Source organism: Mytilus edulis, chromosome 12, assembly GCF_963676685.1.
Source record: "Mytilus edulis chromosome 12, xbMytEdul2.2, whole genome shotgun sequence".
Lineage (NCBI taxonomy): Eukaryota > Metazoa > Mollusca > Bivalvia > Mytilida > Mytilidae > Mytilus > Mytilus edulis.
This window is the reverse complement of record NC_092355.1, coordinates 57845527-57865243: the sequence shown is the minus strand read 5'-3', so window position 1 is coordinate 57865243 and position 19717 is coordinate 57845527. Positions and strand designations below refer to the sequence as shown.

The 19717-nt window shown below is 32.9% G+C and overlaps 1 long non-coding RNA gene across 5 annotated transcripts in view; it reads right to left on the bottom strand.

The window, feature by feature from the left end:
* Positions 1 to 19717, bottom strand: part of LOC139499572 (uncharacterized) — a 322251-nt gene that overhangs the window by 88684 nt on the left and 213850 nt on the right. The window contains exons 2-5 of one of the 5 annotated variants that reach the window (XR_011658215.1): positions 17205 to 17325; positions 16325 to 16386; positions 13702 to 15640; positions 10754 to 11224 (exon numbers count right to left, since the gene is read on the bottom strand). The exons of 2 other annotated variants lie outside the window; for them this stretch is intronic. This is a non-coding gene — a long non-coding RNA (uncharacterized lncRNA). The remainder of the gene's footprint in view (positions 1 to 10753; positions 11225 to 13701; positions 15641 to 16324; positions 16387 to 17204; positions 17326 to 19717) is intronic. 2 more of the 5 variants (XR_011658213.1, XR_011658214.1) reach the window with 2 other exon arrangements.

The following is a 19717-nucleotide window of genomic DNA, read 5'->3' as shown; positions in this document are numbered from 1 at the left end:
GGCGGTGGGATACGTATAAAACCACACCTTGAGAGTAGAGACTTGAACCAGTATTTTTTTATTGATGAATTTTTTTTTGTGACTTACTTGTACAACAGATTTGATTTAAATAATTAACATGAGTAGTTGCGTTAGTCCTTCTGAAAATTTTGTTCCTGACAGTCGTGCATCTACCCCAGTTAGTGATAAATCTTGTGCATCAAGGCCAGATGATGTAGTAAATACCATGAATAAGAAGGTTGAGGTCTATACAAATATAGTGAACCAGTTCAGTAGAAATTTGAATACCCTAGGGGACCGTTTTAATAGATTTGAAACACAGTTAAAGATAAATAATGAAAAAGTAGAAAAGCTTGAAAATCTTTCTGAATCACTTTTAAGTAGTATATCGAAAATAGAAGACCAGGTGGCAAATTTGTGTATGAGTGTTTTAGATAAAATACCAAAAGTTACCAATGATTGTTCATGTGAGAATACAAGTTCTAATGTTACCAATAAAGTATGCGGGAGTAGTGAATCAAACCAGTTGTCTAACCGAGAACTAGTATGCATCGAGACTATTGGGTATACCAAACCATCCATCTTTGATGGGTCCACTAACTGGCTTGAGTACAAGTTACATTTTGAGGCTGTTGCAAAATTAAATAATTGGTCTGAAGATATAAAAGTTTTAAAGCTTATTACATGTATGAATGGTGCTGCTTTGTCAACTTTAGCTGATATTGAGATAGATAATATCCCAACATATTGTTATTTAGTTAAACTGTTAACCAAAAGGTTTGCTCCTGAAAACCTGTCAGATGTATATATGTCACAAATTGATGCTTGTGTTAGAAAACCAGGTCAACCATTGCAGGAACTGGCGGATAATATAAAAAGGCTAGTCAGAATGGCTTACCCATTAGCGAGTCTCCATACCAGAGACTATTTAACTTATAGGGCATTTAGAAAAGCAATAAATGATCATGATTTAGAATTGGCTATTGTACAAAGCAATGTAGAAACCATTGACGGGGCATTGTACTGTGCTCTGAAATGTGAAACTTTTAGGGCTAGAGAGAAAAAGTTTAGACAGCAACCAAAATCTGAAACGTCTGTTTGTATAAATGCCAAGGCAAACCAGACCTGTTATTTCTGTAATGAGAAAGGACACGCCATTAGAGACTGTCCTAAGAGAATTTAATCGTTAATGTTTGTTACATTCAGATACCATGAATGTTAGCATGTGAACATGTTTTTTTTTTATATATATATTTGTTATGAAAATGAGATTTTTACCAGTAATAGTCATTTTCGATACCTGACAGTGAGTTTTGTACCAGTAATACTAGTAGTAATTTTTGATACCGGAAAATGAGTTTGTTAAATATTTCAGTATTTTTATAAAGAGTTGCACCTCGTTAAATATTTATTGTTCTATCAGTTGAAACTGCTGAGGTGGTGTTATGTATGCATTCATGTTACCAATGAATAACCTTTTTATAGACCATTGTATGATAAACAGAGTTGTATGGTTGGACCTTTTATTGACTACAGTATTATTTACTAGTATACAGAAATATTCTGATTGACTCATCGACGTGTCTGAGTGACGGATGAGATGTCAATGGAATATTTTTATTTGGTATTGTCCCGGTGACTCACCGACGTGTCTAAGTGACGGGTGGAATGTCTGTGGAATACCATGCAGTTTTTTGTTATATATTTAGTTTACCAGTGTTCCCGGTGACTCATCGACGTGTCTGTGTGACGGATGGAAGGTCTGTGGAATATTTTTATTTGGTATTGTCCCGGTGACTCACCGACGTGTCTAAGTGACGGGTGGAATGTCTGTGGAATACCATGCAGTATTTGTGTTACCAATTTTAGTTTACCAGTGTTCCCGGTGACTCATCGACGTGTCTGTGTGACGGATGGAAGGTCTGTGGAATATTTTTCATATGGTATTGTTGTGATTCACTGACGTGTCTTTGTGACGGGTGACATGCACAATTGAAAGTACCATTTATTTATCCACTTATTTATTTGAACCAACTGTACCAGGAAGTTTATACCAAGTAGAGCAAGAACTTGACATTGAAACAAGATATATACTAGTATACAGAGTATCTCAATTCCAGAGATACAACGTTATACCATGTTTAACACCATATTATTGACACCAGAATTATAGTACAAATGTTTGATCTCAGTACCAGAGATCGACACTATAGAACTAATGATGATTATTGTGATAAATTTACCATGTCGACAGAGCCAGCTTTACCATGTCGACAGATCCAGCAACCACACAGAGAAGATCCGGTTTTATTTTTTTTAGTAGATTGACAAGTAGGTATTTATTAGGTAGGTGTCCTTATTTTTAGTTCGAGGACGAACCCTTTTTAACCCTGGGTGGGGGGTAGTGTTATGCCTAAGGGTAGGAGTTAAGGATGATAGGTTTATATGTATCATGTTTCATTCTTTTCTTGTGTTGCTCAGAGAGTTCATTTCTACTTTCACTTTCATTTTCGTGTTCCGTTACTCTGAGCTGCACTGTTATATTATGAACGGAAGGACTATGCCTATGAACACTTTATATTTCAGGTATCGCGGCCGTATTGTATTGTATTGTATGTATTATATTATTGTTTATGGGAAATATTGATAGGACAGGGTTCGTTCTCACTGTTTGACCAGGGGGGTACTTTGATATGATCCCAGCTTTAGTTTGACCTGTATATCGCTTGTCCCTTTTGCTCACCTGTTTTATTCAATCACGTTAAGGGTCTATATTGTAACCAGGGTACGTTCCCACTAAGGGTTATTCTTGATAAGCCCATATCTCCCCTTTTCCCTCGACAGTTGTGTAGTTCTATTTGTTTTTGCGCCATGTTCCATATTATTGCCGTGGGAACTTCCGGTTTTAAGGACCAATCGGAATGGACAGAGATAACCTAGTTTCCAGAACCCGGTATTATGTATATTCAGAATTACAACCAATCGCTACGTTAATTTTACGGACACACTTATCGTTATAGTAACGGACACACTTTCTGTGTCCGCGAACTTCCGGACTATATAAACGGTTGTAGCAGACGATTCTGCACAGCACAGCACACATTACCTTGACCATTTTTGATAGAGATACCATGATTACCAGAGCCTATACCACTTGTGAACCATTACCAGGTTAATGTTAACCCCGATTTTTATGATATTTACGACCTGACAAGTGACCTATATTATTTACTATAATACTATACATAGTAAAACCACTTTCTCATGTTTACGCACGACGATTAACATCCAAGGGGGGCTCTGAACCGTTTTTGTTTTGGGATATTTATTTATAACATATATATATTGATTTATGACTGATTAAATAGTCATTGCTAAACTTATAACTGTTTTTGTTATATTTTGTCTTGAAATGAATAAGAAACCAGTGTCTTAGATTACTCAGTCCAGCTACCAAGGTTTGCAAGTTACCATTGCATGTTTCACGATTACCAGTGAAAGTTCATAAAAGGCCTGCTACCAAGGTTCTAGTGTTAAGCAAGTAAACACACACACACATTTAAATATTACTTCGTAATGCTATACCAGAGGCGTTACAATATTCTTTAAAAAAAAAATGCAGCTTTTATGTATTTTCCCATAAACTCAATGATAAACTTTCACCCTGTTTCCATGAGAACGACAGCCATTTCATAATATTTTTTTTGCATGCACATCTAGGCACATCCGTTTACACTTCCATAAAGTTTCATCAACTTGGGTCTTATAATGAAGATACATTTACAATTTAGATGTTTTTGTAGTCTCCATGGAAACGGTCGCCATCTTGAACCATTCTATGATTCGCATTGCCGCTTCCACACATGACAGTCAATAATATAATGAAGTTTCATTAAATTTGAATCATTCTTAAATTTTTTACCTTTTTGCATTGTTTCCATGGTGACCGCAACCATTTTAAGCATATCATAAAAGTTCACCAAAACCAAGAACTGGATTTTTTTCACGTTTGCAAAAAAAAAAGATCACCTAAAGCCAAAAACTGGATTTTTTTTCACGTTTGTTCTGAATCCATGGTAACGGCAGCCATCTTATCCATTTCATGCTTTGTGCACAACTTGGCCTGGGGGTCCTCACTATAGTAGAGTTCCATCAACATTGGTCCATTGGATTTTGAGAAATTGCCTGGACAATATTTGTAGCAAGAAAAATAAGTTAATTACTAGCAATAACGGATGGCACCCTTCCCCCCAATTTTTCACATTTGTTCCGTTTCCATGGTAACGGCAGCCATCTTGAACCATTCCATGCTTCGTGCACAACTTGACATTGGGGTCCTCACTATAGTAGAGTTCCATCAAAATTGGTCCATTGGATTTCGAGAAATCACCTGGACAAAATGTGTTGCAAGAAAAATAATAATAATTAAAAACCAATTGTTCAGAGAACCATTGATGGTCTTTCCACCAGTTAAGACCTTTTTTTATATGAAAATATTAAAATTTGGTTTTAAATGTCAATTTTAGCGCCAAATGACAGCTTTTTGAAAGCTTATTAAAAAAATATATGGTTTCTATAAAAAAATATATATTAAAGGGAGATAATCTTTTACTTCCGGTTTAAAAAGTTTACTTCCGGTATTGTTTGATAGTTTACTTGACACTGATTCCAAAAATATATGGTTCTATATACTTTTACATTGATATAGTTCAAAAAATAGCTACTTCCGGTTTACAAAAGGTCACTTCCGGTTGTGTTTTTTAAGGTCACATTGCTTACAACATAATGCAAAAAGTCCCATGGCTTTATCATGTGTACATATGAGGTAAAAGCAAAGGTCAAAATCTAGAACGTTTAATTAGCATATGACCTTGAGCTCAATTTCAAGGTCATAAACCAAGGACCTCAAATCAAAAGACTCTAGTCCTCTACTTTATATTGTTAATGAGTTATATTACCATACGTATGATATTAGATATAAAAAGGGGGAAAACTCGCGTCAAATGTCTACGTACCCTTTCGACTAAAATTTATGTGTTACGACATGTCGTAACTAACAATTGTGTGAAAATATTTTGTCGATATCTTGTATGATTTCTGAAAATAAGAGATAACAAGCCAAAATCAAAATTTTGAACATGACCTTGACCTTTGACCTTGACCTCATTTTCATACTTTTTGAGAAAGGGCCTCAAATCAAAAGACCCTAGGACTCTATCACTTATGGTTTTCCAGTTACAAATTTATTTCACTTATTTCAATACAAAAGGGGACATTACTCTCATATGGGGTCTTCGTAAAGCTTCGGTCAAAATAAAACGTAACATCCTGAGGATATAACGAGCAATTTGGAAAAATAAATTTGTCGCTTTCTTTTACAGTTGCGGAGGAGATCTGATAACAAGAAAAACAGTGTTTGGGGAGATAACTCTTACAAAGAAAAGTGTTCTGTTAAACAGGGTGAGTTTCAAAAGCGTATAGACTGTATGATCTCATATACAAAAAAACTAAGCGACATCTTTTGAAACATTTTTACACCGCAAGAAAAAAATTAGGCGGAAGAAAAAAAAAATAATCAGAACAAAATCAATAGGTCTTTCCACACGAAAGGTGGAAAGACCTAATAATAATAAGAAAAAAAAGAAACGTAGAATAACAATACGTCACCCCAACTCCGTTGAGGGTGCCATAATAATAATAATAATAGTGAAAAAGAAACAGAGGAATAGCAATATGTCACCCGACATTGTCGATCGGGTGACATAATAAGAACTGAGCAAAAACAATAAGTCTCCAAACTTTGTTTGGGAGACTTAAAAATCCCACCTGCGCTTTCTCCATAATATTTTTACAGTGTGTTGTACTACTTTTGGGACAAATTATATCAAAATTATAGAAAACTTCATCAGCTCTAACTCAAAATATGGACAATTTTATGTGAAGGGGGGCTTGAAATTTTTTGACAGCTTCCGAAATGCTAATTTTTGACCTTTTTCAACTGGACCAAATCACTACTTTACATTATAATTCATGAATCAAATTTTTTTACAGTGTAATTTTATCCCCCTTCTTGCTACTTGAGGCATAAAACATAAAAAAATAAATTTGGAAGGGGTATAAAAAAAATTAACAAGTAACACACTGTCCACAGTAGGGACTATATTCGTGGACAACGAAAATCAAGGGACAATAACTGTGTACTCGGACCTAATAGGATAGAAAAAATTGACCAATCTTAATAAAACTTGGTATGACCTAAGCTTAATAAAACTTGGTATGACCTAAGCTTAATAAACTATGATACTGCTTACAAAGTTTCATGGCAATAGGATATATATTATAGACAGTATGATAAATTCTATATTCAACATTGCGTGTAAAAATTTGACGTTAAAATTGAAAAATTTCAACTATCAACATTTGGGGCTTTAAAAATCAAAATATTGCAAAAAATCACTTTTTAAATGCCTTAATATATAATATATCATGTATCAAAAGCAATAGAATACTCATCTAATTTATCAGACTTAGCATAATTATTCAAAAGTCAAATTCATATGAGCCTGTGCCTAAAAATGGAGATTTTCCAATGAAGGGGAGCCTTACATGAAGATGTAATATTTTCCAGCAATTTTAAATTTGTGATGTTTTTTGGTTATAAATAATCCTTACATATGTATTTATTGTACTTTAAATGGAAAGAAAAATTACAAATAGCATATCATATTAGTTTAAAAGGGTCTTAGGCCAAGTAAGTCTGAAAATAGTTTAGGGTCAATTTAGGCCGTAGCACATATTTACATTTAAAAATGCATACTAAAGCTATAGGAAATAAAAATTTGTGTCTTATTCATCATTTCTATACTCAAGTTACATGATACAATAAATCTGAGCACAAAAGGACTCTTTAGTTCAACTTTTTGTGCAGACAGTATGGTCAAATGCAAAGATTTTTCAATTTTTAGTGAAAAACTTGCATGCAATTTTAGCCCAAACAGGCTTATATTTGAACCACTTGCTATCCTACAGAAGAAAAGAGAGATATTATGTGAAATGAGACAGGTACAAAAGACATTATAAAGTGCTTTTTATACAAATTAAGTGAAATCTTCAATATGGACTTCAACTTTTATGTACCAAGCTCCTCACATTTAACTTGATCCAAACAGGGCGTTACCCCAGGGTCATTTATACAGCACATTTTGCACACATTATCTGAGATAATCTTCTTTTCTGTAGATTCAGAGTTCACAAATGAGTTATACAACTGGATTAAAGCATAGAAACACAAATATTAAAACATGAAAACCTGTCAGATAGCAAGTTATAATGCCACTTATGCATCAAAATTGAAAAAGCTTTGAAATGCTCAATTTCCCCATGTAATGCCAAAATGGGAAATTTTTGCAGATTTCTATCAAATAAAAGTTTAAATCCTTTAGTTTTATTCTTTTTGACAAATTGACACCATTAAATCATTCAGGGAAGTTGCCCAAGTACAAATTCTATATTTCATGATTTCACCTCTTAGGTCCGAGTACACAGTTATTTCGTAGTGCATTTCCTTTAGACAATAAATGGAAATAAAAAAAATCCCACCTGCTCTTTCTCCATAATATTTTTACAGTGTGTTGTACTACTTTTGGGACAAATTATATCAAAATTATAGAAAACTTCATCAGCTCTAACTCAAAATATGGACAATTTTATGTGAAGGGGGCTTGAAATTTTTTGACAGCTTCCGAAATGCTAATTTTTGACCTTTTTCAACTGGACCAAATCACTACTTTACATTATAATTCATGAATCAAATTTTTGTACAGTGTAATTTTATCCCCCTTCTTGCTACTTGAGGCATAAAACATAAAAAAATAAATTTGGAAGGGGTATAAAAACTAGAGGCTCTAAAGAGCCTGTGTCGCTCACCTTGGTCTTGTGCATATCAAACAATGGACATGGATAAATTCATGACATAATTGTGTTTTGGTGATAGTGATGTGTTTGTAGATCTTACTTTACTGAACATTCTTGTTGCTACAATTATCTCTATCTATAATGAACATGGCCCAGTAATTACAGTGGAAAATATTTTCTAAAAATTAACAAAAATTTATGAAAAATGTTAAAAATTAACTATAAAGGGCAATAACTCCTTAAGGGGTCAATTGAATATTTTGGTCATGCAAACTTATTTGTAGATCTTATTTTGCTGAACGTTATTGCTCTATACAGTTTATCTCTATCTATAATAATATTCAAGATAATAACAAAAAAACGGCAAAATTTCCTTAAAATTACCAATTCAGGACAGTAACCTAACAACGGGTTGTCCGATCCATGTGAAAACATCAGGGCAGATAGATCTTGACCTAATTAACAATTAAACCCTGTCAGATTTTCTCTTAATGCTTCGGTTTTTGAGTTATAAGCCAAAAACTGCATTTTACTCATATGTTCTATTATTAGCCGTGGCAGCCATTTTGGTTGATTGGCCAGGTCACGCCACACATTTTTTAAACAAGTTACCCCAATGATGACTGTGGCCAAGTTTAGTTTAATTTGGCCCAGTAGTTTCAGAGAAGAAGATTTTTGTAAAAGATTACTAAGATTTACGAAAAAATGTTTAAGAATTGACTATAAAGGGCAAGAACTCCTTCAGGGGTCAACTGACCATTTTGGTCATGCTGACTTATTTGTAAATCTTACTTTGCTGAACATTATTGCTGTTTACAGTTTGTCTCTATCTATAATAATATTCAAGATAATAACCAAAAACAGCAAAATTTCCTTAAAATTACCAATTCAGGGGCAGCAACCCAACAACAGGTTGTCTGATTCATCTGAAAATTTCAGGACAGATAGATCTTCACCTGATAAACACTTTTATTGCTGTCAGATTTGCTCTAAATGCTTTGGTTTTTGAATTATAAGCCAAAAACTGCATTTTACCCCTATGTTCTATTTTTAGCCATGGCGGCCATCTTGATTGGTTGGCCGGGTCACACCACACATTTTTTAAACTAGATATCCCAAAGATGATTGTGGCCAAGTTTGGATTAATTTGGCCCAGTAGTTTCAGAGAAGAAGATTTTTGTAAAAGATTACTAAGATTTACGAAAAATCGTTAAAAATTGACTATAAAGGTCAATAACTCCTAAAGGGGTCAACTGACCATTTTGGTCATGTTGACTTATTTGTAAATCTTATTTTGCTGAACATTATTGCTGTTTACAGTTTATCTCTATCTATAATAATATTCAAGATAATAGCCAAAAACAGCAAAAATTACCTAAAATTACCAGTTCAGGGGCAGCAACCCAATAACGGGTTGTCGGATTCATCTGAAAATTTGAGGACAGATAGATCTTGACCTGATAAACAATTTTACCCCGTCAGATTTGCTCTAAATGCTTTGGTTTTTGAGTAATAAGCCAAAAACTGCATTTTACCCCTATGTTCTATTTTTAGCCATGGCGGCCATCTTGGTTGGTTGGCCGGGTCACGCCACACATTTTTTAAACTAGATATCCCAATGATGATTGTGGCCAAGTTTGGTTTAATTTGGCCCAGTAGTTTCAGAGGAGAAGATTTTTGTAAAAGTTAACGACGACGGACGACGGACGCCAAGTGATGGGAAAAGCTCACTTGGCCCTTCGGGCCAGGTGAGCTAAAAATTGACAAGTAACACACTGTCCACAGTAGGGACTATATTCGTGGACAACGAAAATCAAGGGACGATAACTGTGTACTCGGACCAGTGACTTGGAATATGAATTGGTCAGTGAATTAATGGATTAGAAAATAATTATAAAATGCAAAATTGCTCCACGTCGGACATCATTGAACGATTTATACATTGTAGTTTCACAGCAACGAGCATGATTGACGGAGTGGCGTCTGATTTATAAACAAAAATGTAGCAATAGGTCGATCGAGATCTATCTTTATATACTTATATTTTTACGTTTACATCTATATCATCACGAAAATAAATAGTCGTCTGTTGTGTCACCTATTATCAGTCAGTACCTTGTCAGTAAGTGCCAAAATTATTTTGGTGTCGACTTCCATTTACCTCTACAATCCGAATACCTGTGAAAACCGAACAAAACACAAAGTCCTTTGGGTGTTCGGTTTGGGCAGGTTTCACTGTATATGAATTTTTCTTTATCTTATAAACATATCAATGTTTGTAATATTTCCTGTTTCAACAAAATAACTATGAACAATAAAGGTATATTTTTTAATTATTTCATTAACAAATGATTAACATGAATAAACCCTTACTTTTATGGCCAGCGTCATGAAAATCTAGACCTTGTCATTTGAAGATATTTTGTATTTATTGACTATATATTGACCTCTACATATTTCCGTTCTTGCTTTGTTGGGTTGCGTTCTCATCGATATATACTGTTGAAATATTACGGGAGTTATAATGTTGTGTTGTACCGATTTAATATAGGTTTGATATCAGTGTGATGTACACAATGTAGCCTTACCACTCATTTCTTTTTCTATCCTTTACCCAAAATTCACACATAAGTTTAACCTATCTATTTTTTAAGAAAAATAATTTTGCAATGATGTCATGTTCGTGTGTGTCTCATCTACTATAAAATATTGGTCTTGGGTATTATGAATGTTGGAACTATTTAGTTGATTATCTCCCCTTATAGAGTTTGAACATTTTACATTGAAACAAATTTCAGTATTAAAATGATCCTATATAGTTCACATATGATGTACTTACTTATAACAACAGCCTGTCTGGACAGGGATCAAATCCACTGGACAAGGATCAACTTGACTGGACAGGGATCAACGCCACTGGACAAGGATCAACTTGACAGGACAACTCCGACAAGGAATAACGTGACTGGACAGGGATCAAATAAATACTGATGATATATGTTTAAAATGAGAATATGAATGTTTCTATTTCAGGTTGGAATATAATTATAACATATTAAACTAGAGGCTCTTCAGAGCCTGTGTCGCTCACCTTGGTTTATGTGCATATTAAACAAAGGAAACAGATGGATTCATCACAAAATTGTGTTTTGGTGATGGTGTTGTGTTGGTAGATCATACTTTACTGATCATTTTTGTTACTTACAATTTTCTCTATCTGTAAAGAACTTGGCCCTTTAGTTACAGAGGAATAAACTTTGTTAAAACTTACCAAAATTTACCAAATTAATGAAAAATGTTAATCAAAGAGCTGAAAGCTCTGAAGAAAAATGACGCCACTGTCTCTAATATTGGGATAGTTTTTATGCAAGTCTTGATTTTCACATACCGTAATTAGTTTAACAATGCAACATGTCTCGTAAGCATATAATTGATATTCGTATATATGTGTGTGTGTGAAGTGAAGGTGACAACTGGCTGTTTTTTTAAGACAAATGAATAGGTCAAGACTACCTGAATTGTACAAATAAATACCGTAGAAAGGCTTGTATATTTCTCACTGGTACATAGTCTGAATCCGGGTCCGTTCGCGCCCACTCATGTTCGGACCCTTTCACTTTCACACCCTAAATGTTCGCACCCAATCTTAATTGGTTTTGTGTTTAATAACTCTGTAAGCAAGTGTTTTCTTATAAGTATAATTGTTGTCATTGTCTCAAAATAAAGTGAGACAGCATTTTTATTTGTGTTGAATAAATCTTAATCATGTTTTGGATAGCGTATTGTTAAAAATAATAATAATCCTTTCTAATTAAAGTGGTATTTTGTCAACGTTTTATTTTGTGTTGAATAACTCTTAATCATGTTTTGGTTAGTGTATTGCTATAACTTTGTTTCATTGACTTCTTTCAAAATGAAGTGAGATTCTGACTATGTTTTTTTCTGTGTGTTGAATAGATTTTATCATGTTTTGGTTATAATAGTGGATTGCTATATTTTGGTTCCTATATTTTATTGTTTCGTTGTTTCAGATCAAAGGGACCAAGCTGTTAAAAACAATTATCTTTTGTGTTTTTCCTTTAAAATCTTCAATGTTTTACTCATACCAAGCTATAAATACATTCAGTATTTACACCAAAGCAATTTAAAACAACAATCATGATTTTCCAATTATTCAACTTGAATTTGAATTAAAATTGAGCGCGAATGAGTAGAGTGCGAACGGACCTTGGGTGCGAACGTGCGAGGTGCGAACCTGCAAGGTGCGAAAGTGTATTGGGCGCGAACAGACCTGATACCACAAAATATTAAGTAAATAATCTTTTTGTTACTGTTATCAAAGGTCTAATGAAACTCAGGTAATTTCAAACATTTGTCAAAGAATTTTAGTCAAACCGGCACCTGGACAAATCAGCACCTGGACAAATCAGCACCTGGTTAAATCGACACCTGATATAGTCAATTCGTCACCCATGTTAAATATATATTTTAACAGTATTTTAGGCAAAAAGAGTAAAAATAAGTAAGGGGTTGCCAGAATTTTTTTCAGTATTTAAGCAAAAAGAGTTAAATACTAACTTTCACATTTTTGGGTGTTCATTGTACATTTTGTATATATTTATTTTTCTCAACTAAATGACATTTTTGGTGTATTTTTAATGATATATATATGAGTAGTCAAAATAATTATTACGTCTGGCAAGGCTTTTTTAATTTTATTCTGGGACACCTTTCTATGACCGCAAGGCTATGTTAATTTTTTTATGGGACGCCTTCCTAAGAAAGCCTTCCTACGACTTCGTAGGAAGACGTCACAGAAAAAAAATAAAATAGCCTTGCCAGACGTCATAATTATTTGGACTAATACATGAGATATTGGATATTTTTATGCATTATTTAAACCAGTTGAGCATTTTACAGGATTGTTTGTTTAATGCTTTTTAAACTTTACTGAAAAAAAACCACCTTAAATTTGCTTATTATTTGGCATGAAAGTTTGATTTATTGAAAGGGACTCATAGTTTTCCATTTTTTTTTAATAATTGTCTAATTGTTAAAACAACAGCTTGGGTAAGGGCTTCGTTGTTTACCTTTATACACAACAACATAATTTCACTTTGGTTTCGTTGTTTACCTAAATACACAACAACATATTCACTATGTGCTTGGTAACAGTTATTAATTAATTGAACAGAAAATATTATAACAAATATTATTGGATGCCGATTTGACTAGATGCCAATTTAACCAGGTGCCGACTTGACTTGTACGTTTCAATTCCTCTGCGATCGTTTGTGGTATTTTCTTGAGAAAAACCTATTTTCCATCATCAAAGAGAAGAAGAAACTGCTTGAAAATGATTCTGGAACGCTTCATGATTGTTAAAATAAGTTAAATTCACTCAAAAAACAATTTTAAAACTTGCGATGTTTAAACAGGAAGTTTCAAAAGCTTATTCAAACCATAAAAGTCGGTATGAAACACCAAAACGGAATGAACAATAACCGATTACGTTTTGTAGTTTACAAATTCTAAACTGGTTCCCGTCAAACTACAACACTTTGTCCGAGTGTAGTGGAATACAAGCAGACACCAGTTAGTTTGTAAACTGGTTCCTGGCTGATTACTACACAATGACCTCTCATGCATAATTAATGATAACACAAGCAGATTCCAGTTTGTATAGAAAATAGTAAATACGAAACCAAGCGCGGTAGGCAGAGAAATGTAATGAAGTTCAGGTCGCCAGTAATGGAACAATGACTGCGTCATTTTCCAAAAAATGACTATAAAGGGCAATAACTCCTTAAGGGGTCAACTGACCATTTTGGTCATGGTGACTTTTATGTAGATCTTACTTTGCTGAACATTATTGCTGTTTACAGTTTATCTCTTTCTATAATAATATTCAAGATAATAACCATAAACAGCAAAATTTCCTTAAAATGACCAATTCTGGGGCAGCAACCCAACAATGGAATGTCCAATTCATCTGAAAATTATAGAGCAGATAGATCTTGACCTGATAAACAATTTTACCCCATGTCAGATTTGCTCTAAGTGCTTTGGTTTCAGAGATATGAGCCAAAATCTACATTTTACCCCTATGTTCTATTTTTAGCCATCTTGGTTGGTTGGCCGGGTCACCGAACACATTTTTTAAACTAGATACCCCAATGATGATTGTGGCCAAGTTTGCTTAAATTTGGCCCAGTAGTTTCAGAGGAGAAGATTTTTGTAAAAGCTAACAACGGATGACGATGACGGACGACAGACGCCAAGTGATGAGAAAAGCTCACTTGGCCCTTTGGGCCAGGTGAGCTAATAAGAAGAGGCTTGTCTATCATTGTGTATTGTTTGATCTCTTTCATTGATTGGATGCTGTCTCATTGATATAGACCTCTGAACCTTCACTTTTACAAGATGTTTTAGGGTCTTGTTTATTACATAAATACAAATTCATAAGGGTTCCACGGAACCCAGTGTCTCGCCTACTTTTGCTGTTAATCGCAGACTCAACAAAAATGAGGAAAAACATCACTAAAAATTTCCCTCTCGATACTTTCTTTTGATTGAAAGAAGCTTCCAAGTTTGGTAAAAAAAATCCAGGATAGTTTATGAATCTAATAAATGTTTTATAAACTTTAACTGCAGACTGTATGTAATGTTAACTGGAAGAAAAACTAAGTCCATTTATAAGTAAAATATGGAAAAAGCGAATTTTTTTTTTACAAAATTTACTTCTGAATAATATCTTATGATCAGAAACAAGCTTTTGTCTAAGTTTGGTAGAAATCCAGGATAGTTTAAGAACATTATAAAAATTTTAAAAACTTAAACCACAGAGTGAATGTTTTGTTTCTGGCAAAAAAATTAAGTCCATTTATAAGTAAAATACGGAAAAGTGGAAATTTATTTTTACAAAATTTTCTTCTTGATACTATCTTATGATCATAAACGAGCTTCTGTTTAAGTTTGGTACAAATCAAGGATAGTTTATGAAAGTTATTAAAATTTTAAAAACTTTAACCACAGAGTGAATGTAATGTTTCCTCGCAGAAAAACTAAGTCCATTTATAAGTAAAATACGGAAAAGTGGAAATTTATTTTTACAAAATTTTCTTCTTGATACTATCTTATGATCATAAACAAGCTTCTGTCCAAGTTTGGTACAAATCAAGGATAGTTTATGAAAGTTATTAAAATTTTAAAAACTTTAACCACAGAGTGAATGTAATGCTTCCTCGCAGAAAAACTAAGTCCATTTATAAGTAAAATACGGAAAAAATGGAATTTTATTTTTACAAAATTTACTTCTGGATACTTTCTTATGATCATAAACAAGCTTCAGTCCAAGTTTGGTAGAAATTCAGTATAGTTTAAAAAAGTTATTAAAATTTCAAAAACTTTAACCACAGAGTGAATATTTGTGGACGCTGCCGCCGCAGCCGACGGAATGTAGTCTCGCTTAGTCTCGCTTTTTCGACTAGTTGAAGGCTCGACAAAAACTAGTGTTGTGATATTTTGAATGTAAAATATATCTGTTAATTATCTCCCCCTGTCAGAGTTAAAATTCTACATTCGCATCTTTTTTTAAACAAATTTCAGTAGTAAATGATTCTATCTAGTTCACATACAATTAAACTTACCTATCATAGGAAGTCAACTGACAAGGATCACAGTTGACTGGACAATGGTCACAAGGACTGGACATTGAACACAAGGCCTGGACAATTATCAAATAAAATACAATAATCATGATAATAGACATTATAGATGTTCAAACTGAAAATATAAATGAAATAAAAACAACATGTTACAGACACTAATCTATTTTTAAATAAAATGTTGACCTCTTTTGTTGATTGGTTGCTGTCTCATTGACATATACCTCCCATCTTACAATTATAAAGAACAATTTGATTTCTACATGTTCTAAGTTAACAACTCTTTTTGTAATGCTTGCAATGTTTAATTAGTTTCAACTTCCAAGTACAATTAATTTTGTTATTGTGTCAGTTAATTTTGTTATTGTGTCAGTTAATTTTGTTATTGTGTCAGTTAATTTTTTGTATCCCGTCACAAAAGTTGCTAAGTGCAAAATATTAACCTTGTTCTAAAAGAATTAATACAAACACTGGTCTAATGCTATTTAGAATGAATCCTATAGCTCTGGATTATCTCCCCTTTAATACAAACACTGGTCTAATGCTATTTAGAATGAATCCTACAGCTCTGAATTATCTCCCCTTTAATACAAACACTGGTCTAGTACTATTTAAAATGAATCCTATAGCTCTGGATTATCTCCCCTTTAATTCACATTTACAATTTCAATATATTTCTGATTTTCATTTGATAAAAAAATCATTAATTGTTCCAATACAATACCAATGTAATGTTCACTGACCTATAGATAGTAATAACTTGACTGGACCTTGAATCAATAAATACTAATAGTAGATCTTCAAACTGAAAATATAAAAAAATACATGTAGCTCAATTTCAGTTTGTTTCACGTTTATATAAATATTGGTAAAACTTTCCCTGAATTTTTATGTCCCTGTCATGAATTAAAAAAGAAAAGGTACATGTACCATACAAAGCTAATTAGTGGAAAAGGTTTTAGGACATGTTCATTATAGCATGAAGTCATTGTGTGTCCTATGCTATTGCACAATACTTAATATAATAATTTACACATCCTGTTTGGTGTGTATCTCCTGCCATATCAGTATAAAAACCCCAAAATTATGAAGAAAAAAATCCCTCCCCCCAATTTTTTTTCTTTTAACCCCCCTTGGAGTAATTACCCCCAAACTCAATTCCTGCCTGTTATGGTACCTTGCAGTACAATTTCAGAGAGATCGACACATTTAAACACAAGTCACCTTTACTTGATACGACCGCAGAGGTCAAACCCTGAAAGTTTGGGCAAGCATGTCAATTAAAATCTGTACTCAACTTTACTGGTTGAGCAAAAAAATGGACTTTTCAGACTCTGACCAGTTTGTTGTGAATGTACTCAACACATTTAATATGATTTTTGTCTATTGTCTGATAGATAAACTACATTTAGTAATTCATCACATTTACAGTTTCTCTACTATAAGTTTACAGCTAAATGTAGTGTATGAATATTTCAACAACATGGATATGAAATAATGTATTGCTTTATGCTAGACAGAAAACCCTATTATAGCTAATATGTATATATTTATTTATGTAAATAAATACTGTTTATATAATTTCAAAGTTTCATAATATTCTGAATTAACTGCACAATTTACCTGAATCACTTTCCTTCTTTCTATCTAACAGATCTACGTAGGCCACATATATATATCTAACAGGACATTATTGTTTTTATATTTCTGTACTCTTTTCTTCAGCGTTCACTATGTTTTAGACCTAAAAAAAAAAGAGTATCTAAATAATATTTTTTTTGTGTTGAAAAATAACAAATCTAGTCCTAGTTTCAATTCTAAAACAAAATAGTTGCCCACTTTATAAACACACTAGACATGTGTCTGTGTCAAGTCAAGAAGATTAACACAAGTTACAGGGCCAAATATTTTCAATGTAAATGAGATGTGCTAAGGCTTATATATATATATATATGCATTCCATTAAACATTGGCCTACCACTTATTGTTCCTCTTGAACTGACCAAATCATAAACTGATACATGTAAAGTTAAACTAAGCAAAAGTTTTCGTCAATATAAAAAAGAAGATGTGGTATGATTGCCAAAGAGACAACTATCCACAAAAGACCAAAATGACACAGACATTAACAACTATAGGTCACTGTACGCAGACCATTACTGAGGGGGCATGGCCAAGTAATCTGCATGGAAATGAGATGTGCCAATGGCAACGCTAATACAACTGCATACCAAATATCCTTAAGTAACCACTAATGGTTCACCGTAAACTAGACCTATTCACAAACTATTACATTGTTGCCGCCACCACCAGAAATGGCACTACTTTGTCTAGCTTTTTAACTCTATCAAGGCAAGAAAAAAATCGCGATTAAAAGGCAATAACTCCAAAAAGGAGATGTCAGACGTTTTCCTCCATATTGTCAAAATTATTTTTTATTAGCTTATTTAAGTTTCTATCTATCTATTTTAATTTTTAAGATATAAGGCATAAAACGCAAAAAAATTGATTAAAATTGTCTTTTAAGGGGCAATAACTCTAATAAGTCGACTGACTATTTCAACCATTTGACTTTATATTTGTAGAACTTGTCTTGCTGATCATTATTGCATGTAAAGTTTCTTTCTATCTATTATAGTTTTCAAAATAATAGGCAACAAGAATGTGTCCATAGTACACGGATGCCCAACTCGCACTTTCATTTTCTTTGTTCAGTGGACCGTGAAATTGGGGTCAAACTTTAATTTGTCATTTAAGGACAATAACTCAGGCGTTCAAATTAGCATTGGTATGAGGTCCGCAACCTTTCACAATTGCAATCGGACTTTTGTATTGGTTACTAGCTACGCCCGATGGACCTTCAATTTAAAAGAAAATTAAATAGTTGACACAGCATAGGTTTCTGACACAGAATGAATGTGGTCTAATGAACTTAAAAGTTTGTTTTTGCCTTTTAGCAATTCACTATGCTGTTGAATATTAATCCTCTCAAAAAAATGTTTGAAGAAATTTTCTTTTTATTTATGAAATCTGAAATGAGAAAAATTTAACCCCCCCCCCCTTTTTTCACATCCCCGTTTCCCTTTTTCCAAAACTGATATCAATTCAAATTTCTAATGGAGTTTGCAACAATAACTACTCTTTTAAATACATCATAAAATATTAAAATGTAAAATAAAGTGCTTGTTATCACTGAATGGTAAAGATTGGTTGGTAGTAAAAGTGAATATACATTGTTTATTGTATAAAACAATAAAAAAAAATTCATCAGCAACATTTTATATTGGCAAATTTCCAATGAAATTATTTACATAAAGTTATTGGCAAAAAAAAATAGAAAATGACATCATAGTCATGTCTGGCAAATGTCCAACATACATTATCTAAAAACATTTTAGATAAGATAAGGAAATAAGATGTAAAAAAACTGCTTGTTATCACTGAATGGTAAAGATTATTTTAATTTATCAGTTGGTAGTAAAAAGTGAATATACATTGTATATTGTATATAACAAAGATTTAAGTTGATTCTGGACAAAGAAAGATAACTCCAATTAAAAAAAAATCTTGCTATTGCACAATATTTTGCAATTAGATATTTCTAGCTTACTATTCTGGACAAAGAAAGATAACTCTAATTAAAAAAAAATTTGCTATTTCACAATATTGTGCAATTAGATATTTCTTGTCATTGCGCAATACTGTGCAATTGAAAAGACTTGCTATTGCACAATACTTAATATAATAATTTTAGATCCTGATTTGGACCAACTTGAAAACTGGGCCCATAATAAAAAATCTAAGTACATTTTTAGATTCAGCATATCAAAGAACCCCAAGATTTCAATTTTTGTTAAAATCAGACTAAGTTTAATTTTGGACCCTTTGGACTTTAGTGTAGACCAATTTGAAAACAGGACCAAAAATGAAGAATCTACATACACAGTTAGATTTGGTATATCAAAGAACCCCATTTATTCAATTTTTGATGAAATCAAACAAAGTTTAATTTTGGACCCCGATTTGGACCAACTTGAAAACTGGGCCAATAATCAAGAATCTAAGTACATTTTTAGATTCAGCATATCAAAGAACCTAACTGATTCATTTTTTGTCAAAATCAAACTAAGTTTAAT